Raw genomic sequence first — 9,859 nt, 5'->3', positions numbered from 1 at the left:
CCTGACATGAATCAAACCTGTGACTCACTGGTCCATAGACCGACGCTCTAACCACTGAGCAACTGGCCAGGGCAATCCTCATATATTTCTGTTGGTGGACATAAGCCCTCACTTCTCTTAGGTATATTCCTAGGGGAGAAATTGTTGGATGGAGGGCAGGCATGGGTACAACTTAAATAGGCAGAGCAAACAGTTTTCAAAGTGGTTGTACCAATTCCCACCAGAAATATATGAGAGTTCTAGTTCTACAACCTGGTCAATACTTGGTATTGCCATAAAAAAATTTTTTTTGCCATTCTAATGAATGTGTATCTCATTTGTGTATTTTAATTTGCAACAAGCACTTTATTTATTTTTAAATTTATTTTATCTTCACCCAAGGACATTTTTGCATTTATCTTCAGATAGAACGGGAGTGGGAGAGGGGGGAAGAGAGAAAGAGAAACATCAATGTGTCTCCCTCACATCTACTGGCTGCCACCCACACAACCCCAACTGGGGCTGGGGACAAACTGCAACCGTGGTACATGCCCTTAGCGGGAACTGAACCCAGGTCTCTCTGGTACACAGGCCGTTGCTCTAACCACTGAGAAAAACCAGCCAGGGCTGTATTTATTTTTTAGTTAACCTTTTAAAACTTATATTTTATTAAATATCAATAAATAGACATGCTACATAATTTTTAATGGTTACAAAGTAGTCCATTGTATAGTTGTGCCAGGAGTGTCTTTTTTAACTAGTGAGGTTCACATAATAATATATGAACAAGAAATATTAGTAACACTAAATGGAACTATCCTAAGGATTCTCTTTGGATTGAGAATCAACTGAGAAATCCACCAAGGCAATGCTATACAGTGTCAGAATTTTAGGCTCAGGTCTGCTGTTAGCTCCATGGCCATGGGAAAGTCATTCAACCTCTCTCCACCCTAGAATTCTCCATGTTAGAGAGGAGGTCAGAAGAAATCATCTATAAGGTTTGCTCCAACTTTGAATGTCTGAGAATACACCCATAACAAGACTGTTGCTATGTCTTTTCCTTCTCTAGTGTTTTTCCTGACTCACTTGTGATCCATATGCTAAGAAGTAAACAAACACCCTTGGGGAACTGTGTGGCAAGTGTGATCATGTCCTTGGAACAGAATGAGTGTAGGGGCTATACATCACAGCTTTCCTTAAAATCAGCTGTGGTTGTGTGATCCTAAGGGACTTCCCTGGAAAAGAGTTGAGAAATGAAACTTCGTTTTTCATCAGAAGAAAGGTGGTTTAGAGAGTTAAGAACTTTCAGGGGGGAATCACTGTTATAATTAATGCTCAAAAATTGAAAAGAAAAAAATAAAGGAAGAAAGACACCATAAAAGGTAAATGCAAAACATTGCAAAGACCTTTTACAAAGAGTTGAGCAGAGGAAATACCATGAGATGTGTTCCGCACAGAAATCACTGGATAACAGTTAAGGATCTGATTTGGAATGTGAGGCCAGAAATCTAAATTTTGGCTGGTGCTTATTTGTTTACCCCATCAATGTGGACCAGTCACCTCTCTGAGTCTGTGTTCCCATCTATAAAATAAGGAACTAACAGTATTTTATAAGTTTATCCAGATGATTAGATAAGAGACTTGAAGCAAGTAAAGTGCTTAGCCAGTCTTAGCACTCAATTTTTTTCTTTTGCTATTTTAAAAAATCTAGATAAAATACACATTCCATAAAGTTCATCATTTTATTTTATTTATTTATTTATTTTTTTTTATCCTCACCCGAGGACATTTTTTGTTCAGGTAGAGTGGGAGGGAGAGAGAGGAACAGAGAGAGAGAGAGAAACATCGATGTGAAAGGAACACATCGAGTGGCTGCCACCCGCACAACCGACCAGGGCTGGGGACAAACTGCAACCGAGGTACGTGCCCTTAGCGGGAACCAAACCCAGGCCTCTCAGGACCGCAGTCCGACGCTCTAACCGCTGAACCAAACCGGCCAGGGCGAAGTTCATCATTTTAATTTTTTTTTTTTTTTTTTTTTTAATCCTCACCCGAGGACATTTTTTCCATTTTTTGCACAGATAGAGTGGGAGGGAGAGAGAGGGAGAGAGAGAGAGGGAAACATCGATGTGAAAGGGACACATCGAGTGGATGCCACCCGCACGACCAACCAGGGCCGGGGACAAACTGCAACCGAGGTACATGCCCTTAGCGGGAACCGAACCCGGGTCTCTCCGGACCGCAGGCGGACGCTCTAACCGCTGAACCAAACCGGCCAGGGCCGAAGTTCATCATTTTAAAGTATACAGTTCAGTGGTTTTTAATATATTCACAATGTTGTGCAACCATCACCTCTATCTGATTCCAGAACTTTTCCATCACTCCAAAAAGAAACCTTGTACTCATTCACACTCTTTTTTAAAAAATCGATTATTTAGAGAGAGAGGAAGGGAGAGGGAGAGAGAGAGAGAAACATCAATGTGAGAATAAAAGATTAATTAGCTGTCTCTTGTACGTTCTGTACCAGGGATTGAGTCCACAACCTCGGCATGTGCCCTGATCAGGAATTGAACTGACAACCTTTCAATGCATGGGGTGATGCCCAGCCTACTGAGCCACAGTCACTCTTTTTTTTTTTCTTTATTATTGAATGTATTACAGATGTTCCTCATTTCCCCCCCATTGACCCCCTCCTCCCCACTCCCGCCCCCCTCCTGCCTTTTCCCACACTATTGTCTGTGTCCATTGGTTATGCACATATGCAAATAAATTCTTTGGTTTATTTCTTCCCATCCTCCAAGCCCCCTTCCCTTTGAGGTTTGTCTGTCTAGCAACCAATTTGTACTTCTTAAGCCCTTCACCTTTTTCACCCATTCCCCCAATCCCCCCTCCCATCTGGCAACCAACAAAATGTTCTCTATATCTATAAGAATGTTTCTGTTCTGCTTGTTCATTTTGTTTGTAGATTCAATTGTCGATAGATTTGTATTCATTGCCATTTTGTTTGTTCATATTTTTTATCTTTTTCTTCAAAAAGACCCTTCAACATTTCATATAATAATGGTTTGGTGGTGATGAACTCCTTTAGCTTTTCCTTGTCTGGGAAACCCTTTATATGGCCATCAATTCTACATGACAGCTTTGCAGGATAGAGTAATCTTGGTTGTAGGTTCTTGCTTTCCATCACTCTGAATATTTCTTGCCACTCCCTTCTGGCCTGCAAAGTTTCTTTTGAGAAATCAGCTGACAGTTTTATGGGAACTCCCTTATAGGTAAGTAACTGCTTTTCTCTTGTTGCTTTTAAGATTCTCTCTTTGTCTTGAAACTTTTGCATTTTGATGATGATGTGTCTTGGTGTGGGCCTCTTGGGGTTCATCTTGTGTGGGACTCTGTGCTTCCTGGACTTGTATGTCTGTTTTCTTCACCAAGTTAGGGAAGTTTTCTGCCATTATTGTTTCAAATAGCCTTTTGATTTCTTGTTCTCCCTCTTCTCCTTCTGGCACCCCCAAGATGCGAATGTTGGCACACTTGAATTTGTCCCAGAGGCTCCTTACACTATCTTCATTTTTTTTGGATTCTTTTTTCTTTTTTGCTGTTCTGATTGGGTGTTTTTTGCTTCCTTATATTTGAAATCGATGGTTTGCTTCTTGGCTTTACCTACTCTACTATTGAATCTGTGTAAATTATTCTTTATTTCAATTAGTGCCTCCTTCATTTCTGACTGCTCCTTTTTTATGCTCTTGAGGCCCTAACTAAGTTCACTGAGGTTCTCACTAAGTTCATTGAGCATCCTTATAAGCAGTATTTTGACTCAGCATCTGTTAGGTTGCTTATCTCCATTTCACTTAGTTCTTTTCCTGGGGTTTTGTTCTGTTTTTTCATTTGAGACCTGTTTCTTTGTCTCCTCATTCTGGCTGCCTCCCTGTGTTTGTTTCTATGTATTACTTAACAAGAGGTATGGGGCTGGCTGAGACCAGATGCTGCTTGTTTGAAAGAATTTACAAAAACCTGAAGCAGGATCCAAGACAGGCCAATCCTATGGTTAAGCAACTGGCAACAGCTTGGGTGGGCCTGAAAGTTGAGTGGGGCGGGGCCTCAGGGAATCACCAGGGCGGGGCAACCAGTGTGAGCCAGGTTGCTGGTGTCCCAGATATGGCAGCTATCTGCCATCCCAGGGAAGGGCTCACCAAAGGAACAAAGGCCTCTGACAGCACGTTTGTTCAGGAGAAAGCCCCCTCTCCAGCCCTCGCTCCAGTGCCAAACAGCTGAGTTCTTCCCTGTATGTCTCTGGCGCCCCTGGAGCTGCCTCCCCTCCAAGCTTAGAGGGAGTGAGTACGATAAGTCCATGCACGGGCCCTTTAAGAGGAGCTGCCTGGGGCTCTAGCAGCTGCAGCCTCCCTGAGCCTCAGTTCCCGCTGGCTTTTCCAGCCAGAAGTTATGGGGATTCTCTTCCTGGCACTGGAACCCTGAGCTGGGTGCCTGGTGTGGGACGAGGACCCCTCAGTCCTCAGGGAGGACCTTCCCAGCTGAGGTGTCCTCCTGATTTTTATCCGCCACACGTGGGTTGGGACCAGCTTGTTGCGCCTCTGCCCCTCCCACCAATCTCCATGCAGCTGCTTCTTTAATTCCGTAGTTGTAGGACTTCCATTCGGCTTGATTTCAGGTGGTTCTAAATGATGGTTGTTCTGTAGTTTAGTTGCAACTCTGATATGGTTGTGGGAGGACATGATACCGCATTTACCTTCGTCGCCATCTTGACCAGAAGTCCACAATCACTCTTGGTTATCCCTTGCCCCCACCCCTGGAAACTACTAAAATGTACTTTATATCTCTATGGATTTGCTATTCTGGATTCCTTCCTTCCTTCCTTCCTTCCTTCCTTCCTTCCTTCCTTCCTTCCTTCCTTCCTTCCTTCCTTCCTTCTTTCTTTCTTTCTTTCTTTCTTTCTTTCTTTCTTTCTTTCCTTCTTCCTCGCCCAAGGACATTTCTGCAATTTATCTTCAGATAGAGCGGGAGGGAGAGCGGTGGGAAGAGAGAGAGAGCAACATCAACATGAGAGAGACACATCGAGTGGTTGCCACCCACACAATCCCAACCAGGGCTGGGGACAAACTGCAACCAAGGCACATGCCCTTAGCGGGAACCAAACCCAGGACTCTTTGGTCCGCAGGCCGATGCTCTAACCACTGAGCCAAACCGGCCAGGGCTCTGGACATTTTCTATAAATGGAATCTACACAATGTGATCTTTTGTGACTGACTTTCATTATCATAAAACACTCAATATTATTGTTTTGTTGTTGTTTCTATTTCATATGACTCAAATAGCATGAGAACCAAAGGACATAATGGAATTGGAATCTCTTTGTAAAGAAGAAATTGCTCTGGAAATGTGAAGATTGATTTATTCTTTGCGGTATTCACTCTTTTGTGGGAATGGATAGATGCCCATTGGAACTTCCTAGAAGGAAAATAAAATCACAGAAGTCAGAAACTTGACAGGACTGAAAATATCCTGTATTATTTCAAAATAAATTGCTTGGCCGTGGCCGGTTTGGCTCAGTGGTTGGAGCGTTGGTCTGCGGACCAGAGAGTCCTGTGTTCAGTTCCCACTAAGGGCACGTACCAAAAATAAATAAATGAATAAATAAATAAAATAATAATAAAAATAAAAATAAATTGTCTGTTTGAAAAATGATCAGCAACCTTTTCCTGAAAGCTTTCTGCTTGCTCAATTAAGCTCTCTTCACCGCGAGACTTGCCACCACTAGCCCAAGTCATAAATCTTCCTCAAACCTTTGAGCCATGTTATGCCTGGGTGTGGAATATGGAGGCAGAGCTGTGGAGGATCTTAGAAAGAGGCTGTTAGCCATCACCCATGGGCCAGACGTCCATAATGGCCTTTGACCCACCTGCAAAGGGCTGTTGGAGGCCACCACCAACAGATCTAAGGCAGATTATTACACTTGATTTCAATCTAGTCTTAATTTTGTTCTTGTGTAACACAGCAAGAAAATTGGAGTCAATTTTTATTTCATTTCTGTGGATTATGACTCACTTGGGAATTTGCCTGTTCAAATGGTTCAGCCCAAATGCAGATAGTAATTTAGCAACAATCAAAACTCTCAGGATTATTAGCTCAGAGTCTAAGTGAAAATCCTTCTTCACTCGTAGAATGAATTATTCTGCTTTGCATTGCCTTCCAGAGAATTTCTTGAAGACTTGAGGCCTCAGAAGAGTTTCTCCAAGTTTATTGCTTTATTTATCCTCCTCTTCCCAAGTCACGGGTAAATTGGCTTTTACTGTAGTTTACCATTGTGTGGTCATGGCCTCTAGGTCTGGGCAGGGCTCTCTGGCTTTTGTCACATGGTCTGATGAGAAATTGAAGCATTTCCTATCAGGAGCAAAATAAGGTTAGGAAAGATTGTTGAACTGCCTTTCACTGACCTGTGTAATGCTAGAGGATTTAATCTCCCTGTTCAACCCTGCCTCCCTGTTACTTTTTTTTTTAATCGTCACCCAAGGATATTTTTCCATTTATCTTTAGAGAGTGGGAGGGAGATACACACATACATACATACATACATACATACATATGTACACACACAGAGAGAGAAACATCGACGTGAGAGAGACACATCATTTGGTTGCCTCCCGCACAACCGGGACTAAACCACAACTGAGGTACATGCCCTTGACCAGAACCAAATCTGTGACTCTTTGGTCCAGGAGCTGATGCTTTAACTGCTGAGCCAAACCAGCCAGGGCATCCCTCTTACTTTTTAAAAAAATTGAAATGGAGTGCCCTCGGTGCCCCGGGATCTGTCTCTTGCTTCAACAGTGTTGGGACGAACAGAACCAGGGTGCCCCCTCTTCCAGCCTCTAACCACCTTCCAACCTCTTTTCCAGTCACCACCTTCGGACCCGCCTCGGCCTCCGAGACCAGCCAACACCGTTGTGTGACCTTAACACTGCGGAACAACCACGAGCTCCCAGATTCGTCAGAACTATTCCACCGAGGTGGAGGCTGCGGGCAACCGCCTGGCCTCCCCGCACTGCGGGCCTCCTGCACCCACCTCCCTCTGGGCTTGTTTCCACGTGGCGACGTGGCTCCGGAGGCCGCGGCCACTTCTTCCCCAGCTGGCGGAGAAGCAGCCAGGGCGCTGAGCATCTCCTAAAGCTGCAACCCCGGCGCGGTGGCCGCGTTCTCTTCCAGGACGGGCTGAAGCCTTCCGGGGATGTGCGGGCCCAAACTCAGGAGCCATGGAAGCCACCACCGCCTTGGAGAAGAACCCGAACCAAGCCCTTTTGGATCTGCATGCCCTGGGTTCTACCCGTGCAGACTCATCTCTGTGACTTCCTGGAGAACCACCTCCTGGAGGGGCAGGTGACAGTCATCAAGAAGATGGGCGACCACTGACTAACCTCGGCAGGCTGGCGACCCCCAGGCTGGGCTGGGCGAGGATCTCTTGGTGAGGCTCACCCTCAAGCACGACTAGGAGCCCAGAGGCCTTTGAGGGGCCCCTTTGCATTCCCTGGTGCCTGGCTTTTGCCTGAGCCCCTCCCTGAAACCACTAGCCATTCCTTTAACCACCCTGGAGCCCTCTCCCATGCATTGGACCAAATGGAAACAATAAAGCTTTTTGCAGCAAAAAATAAAAATAAAAAAATTGAAATGTTTCAAGAGTTGTGGTTAAGAGATCAGACTCTGAAGCCCGACTGCCTTCAAATTCCAGGGTTACCACTTACCAAATGTATGACATCGGGCAAGTTTCTAACTCTGGACCTCAGTTTTCTCATCTGTAAAATGGGGATAATCATAGTAACTTCCTTACAGGGTTGAAATGACTAAATTAACTAATACAGTTAATGAACCTAACAATGCCTATAACATGAAAAATATTTTCTTCTTATATATACATACACACACATAAAGAATAATACATATAACAAACATCCAAGTCCTTACATACAAATCCTAATATGCCATATTCATTTAGATATTGTTAAATAAAATATTACAGAAACAGTTAACACACACAGGTATCCCTCCCTATTACACTCCCTTCTTTTTCTTTCTTGAGATAACCATTCTCCTTAATTCATAACTTACTGTTGAAAAGTTGATATATGAGTCCATAAAAACTATAAAATATTGTTTCACTTTAGTAAACCTTATGCAAATGGTATCATAGTGTATGAATCCCCTCCTACTACTTTTTTCTACCTCATGGTTTTGAGATTTACTCATGTTGCCACATGGAGTTCAGTCAGTTTAATTGCTGTAGGTGTTTTATTTCATAACTGTATCACAATTGATCTATCCATTTTCCTGTTGATGGACATTTAGATTGCTTCCACTATTTTGCTCTCATAAGAATTATTTCAATGACCATTCTTATGTCTGTCTCCTTACGACACATGTGAGAATTTTCTAGGGCATGTACCCAGAAATGGACTTGCTGGAATGTACGGAAGCTTCAGATTCCCTAGACATTGACAAATTGTGCCAAATGGTCGTCCTAATTTCCACTTTCCCAGTAGAGAATGAACAGTCCTCTGGCTTCACATCTTCAGGAATACTCAGTTAGCTAGTGAGCTTCTTCATCTATCAATGGAAATTAGTATCATGGTTATGCTTCTCAAAGGTCTTCTACAGAGTAAAGAAAGGGAATATCTTGTAGGATGTTATTGATAATCCACTATGTGTTGGACATCATGCTAAGTGCTTTATATACATTCTCTTTTTGGGGTCTCCTCCTGACTATAAGAGGTAGAATACAAGATTTAGGTGTGATGAACTTCTTTAATGTCACATGGCTGGTAGGTGACAGAGCTGGGATTTGAACTCAAGTTTTTCAAACTTCAGGGCCCCTATGATTGCCCTAATGCTGAGCTGCATACACAATCTTTAGAAACAACATTAAATCAAGTCTTGATAGTAGCATTACATTTCTGGAAGAATGCCATCTGATTTTAGTACATGTGCTGCTGAAGCGAGTACTAGAAGCCATCTGAGAATGACCAAACTAGAGACATAATATGGCTGGATATTGATTTTTTTTCAATGTTATGTGGTATATATTATGACTCAGAGGTTGTTTTAATATAAATCGTGGAAAGTTTTCACACAAACTGAGGGGGGAAATGTTGCCCACAATCCCATGACAACACAACACAATATTGTCACTGTTAATCATCTAGTTTCTTAGTGACTCTTTTTTAAGGAGGGTTTGTAGCCACCTTAAAGCTTGAAGTGATGGCAACACCATGGATGAGAGTTTACCCATAATGAGCCATTTCTAAATGCCACAGATTTATGTTAATGTTATACAAATGCAATTCAAATACCATAAAATTCACCCTTTCAAAGCATACGAGTCTATCTTTTTAGGGGAGGAATTATGAAGTGAAATATTCTATTGTTTATATGAAAGTTACAGAGGCTTAATGTCAGCTTCAAGTCTGGCGCCAGGTTAAGGTGGGAGAGGGTGGGATGAAGAGTACAACTAAAACAAGACTGGTAATATTGAGCCAGGTGATGTATACATGGCAATTTGTTTTTTTTTTTGTTTTTTTTTTATCCTCACCCAAGGATATTTTTTCCACTTTTTTTTTGTTCAGATAGAGTGGGAGGGAGAGAGAGGAAGGGAGAGAGAGTGAGAAACATCGACGTGAAGGGACACATCGAGTGGCTGCCACCCGCACGACCAACCAGGGCCGGGGACAAACTGCAACCGAAGTACGTGCCCTTAGCGGGAACCGAACCCGGGTCTCTCCAGACCGCAGGCTGATGCTCTAACCGCTGAGCCAAACTGGTACATGGCAATTTGTTTTATTAGTCTCTCTACTTTTTATGTGTTTTATTTTTTAAAAATATG

The sequence above is a fragment of the Molossus molossus genome, unplaced genomic scaffold, assembly GCF_014108415.1.
Source record: "Molossus molossus isolate mMolMol1 unplaced genomic scaffold, mMolMol1.p scaffold_m16_p_8, whole genome shotgun sequence".
Lineage (NCBI taxonomy): Eukaryota > Metazoa > Chordata > Mammalia > Chiroptera > Molossidae > Molossus > Molossus molossus.
Note: the sequence above shows the minus strand (reverse complement) of the source record.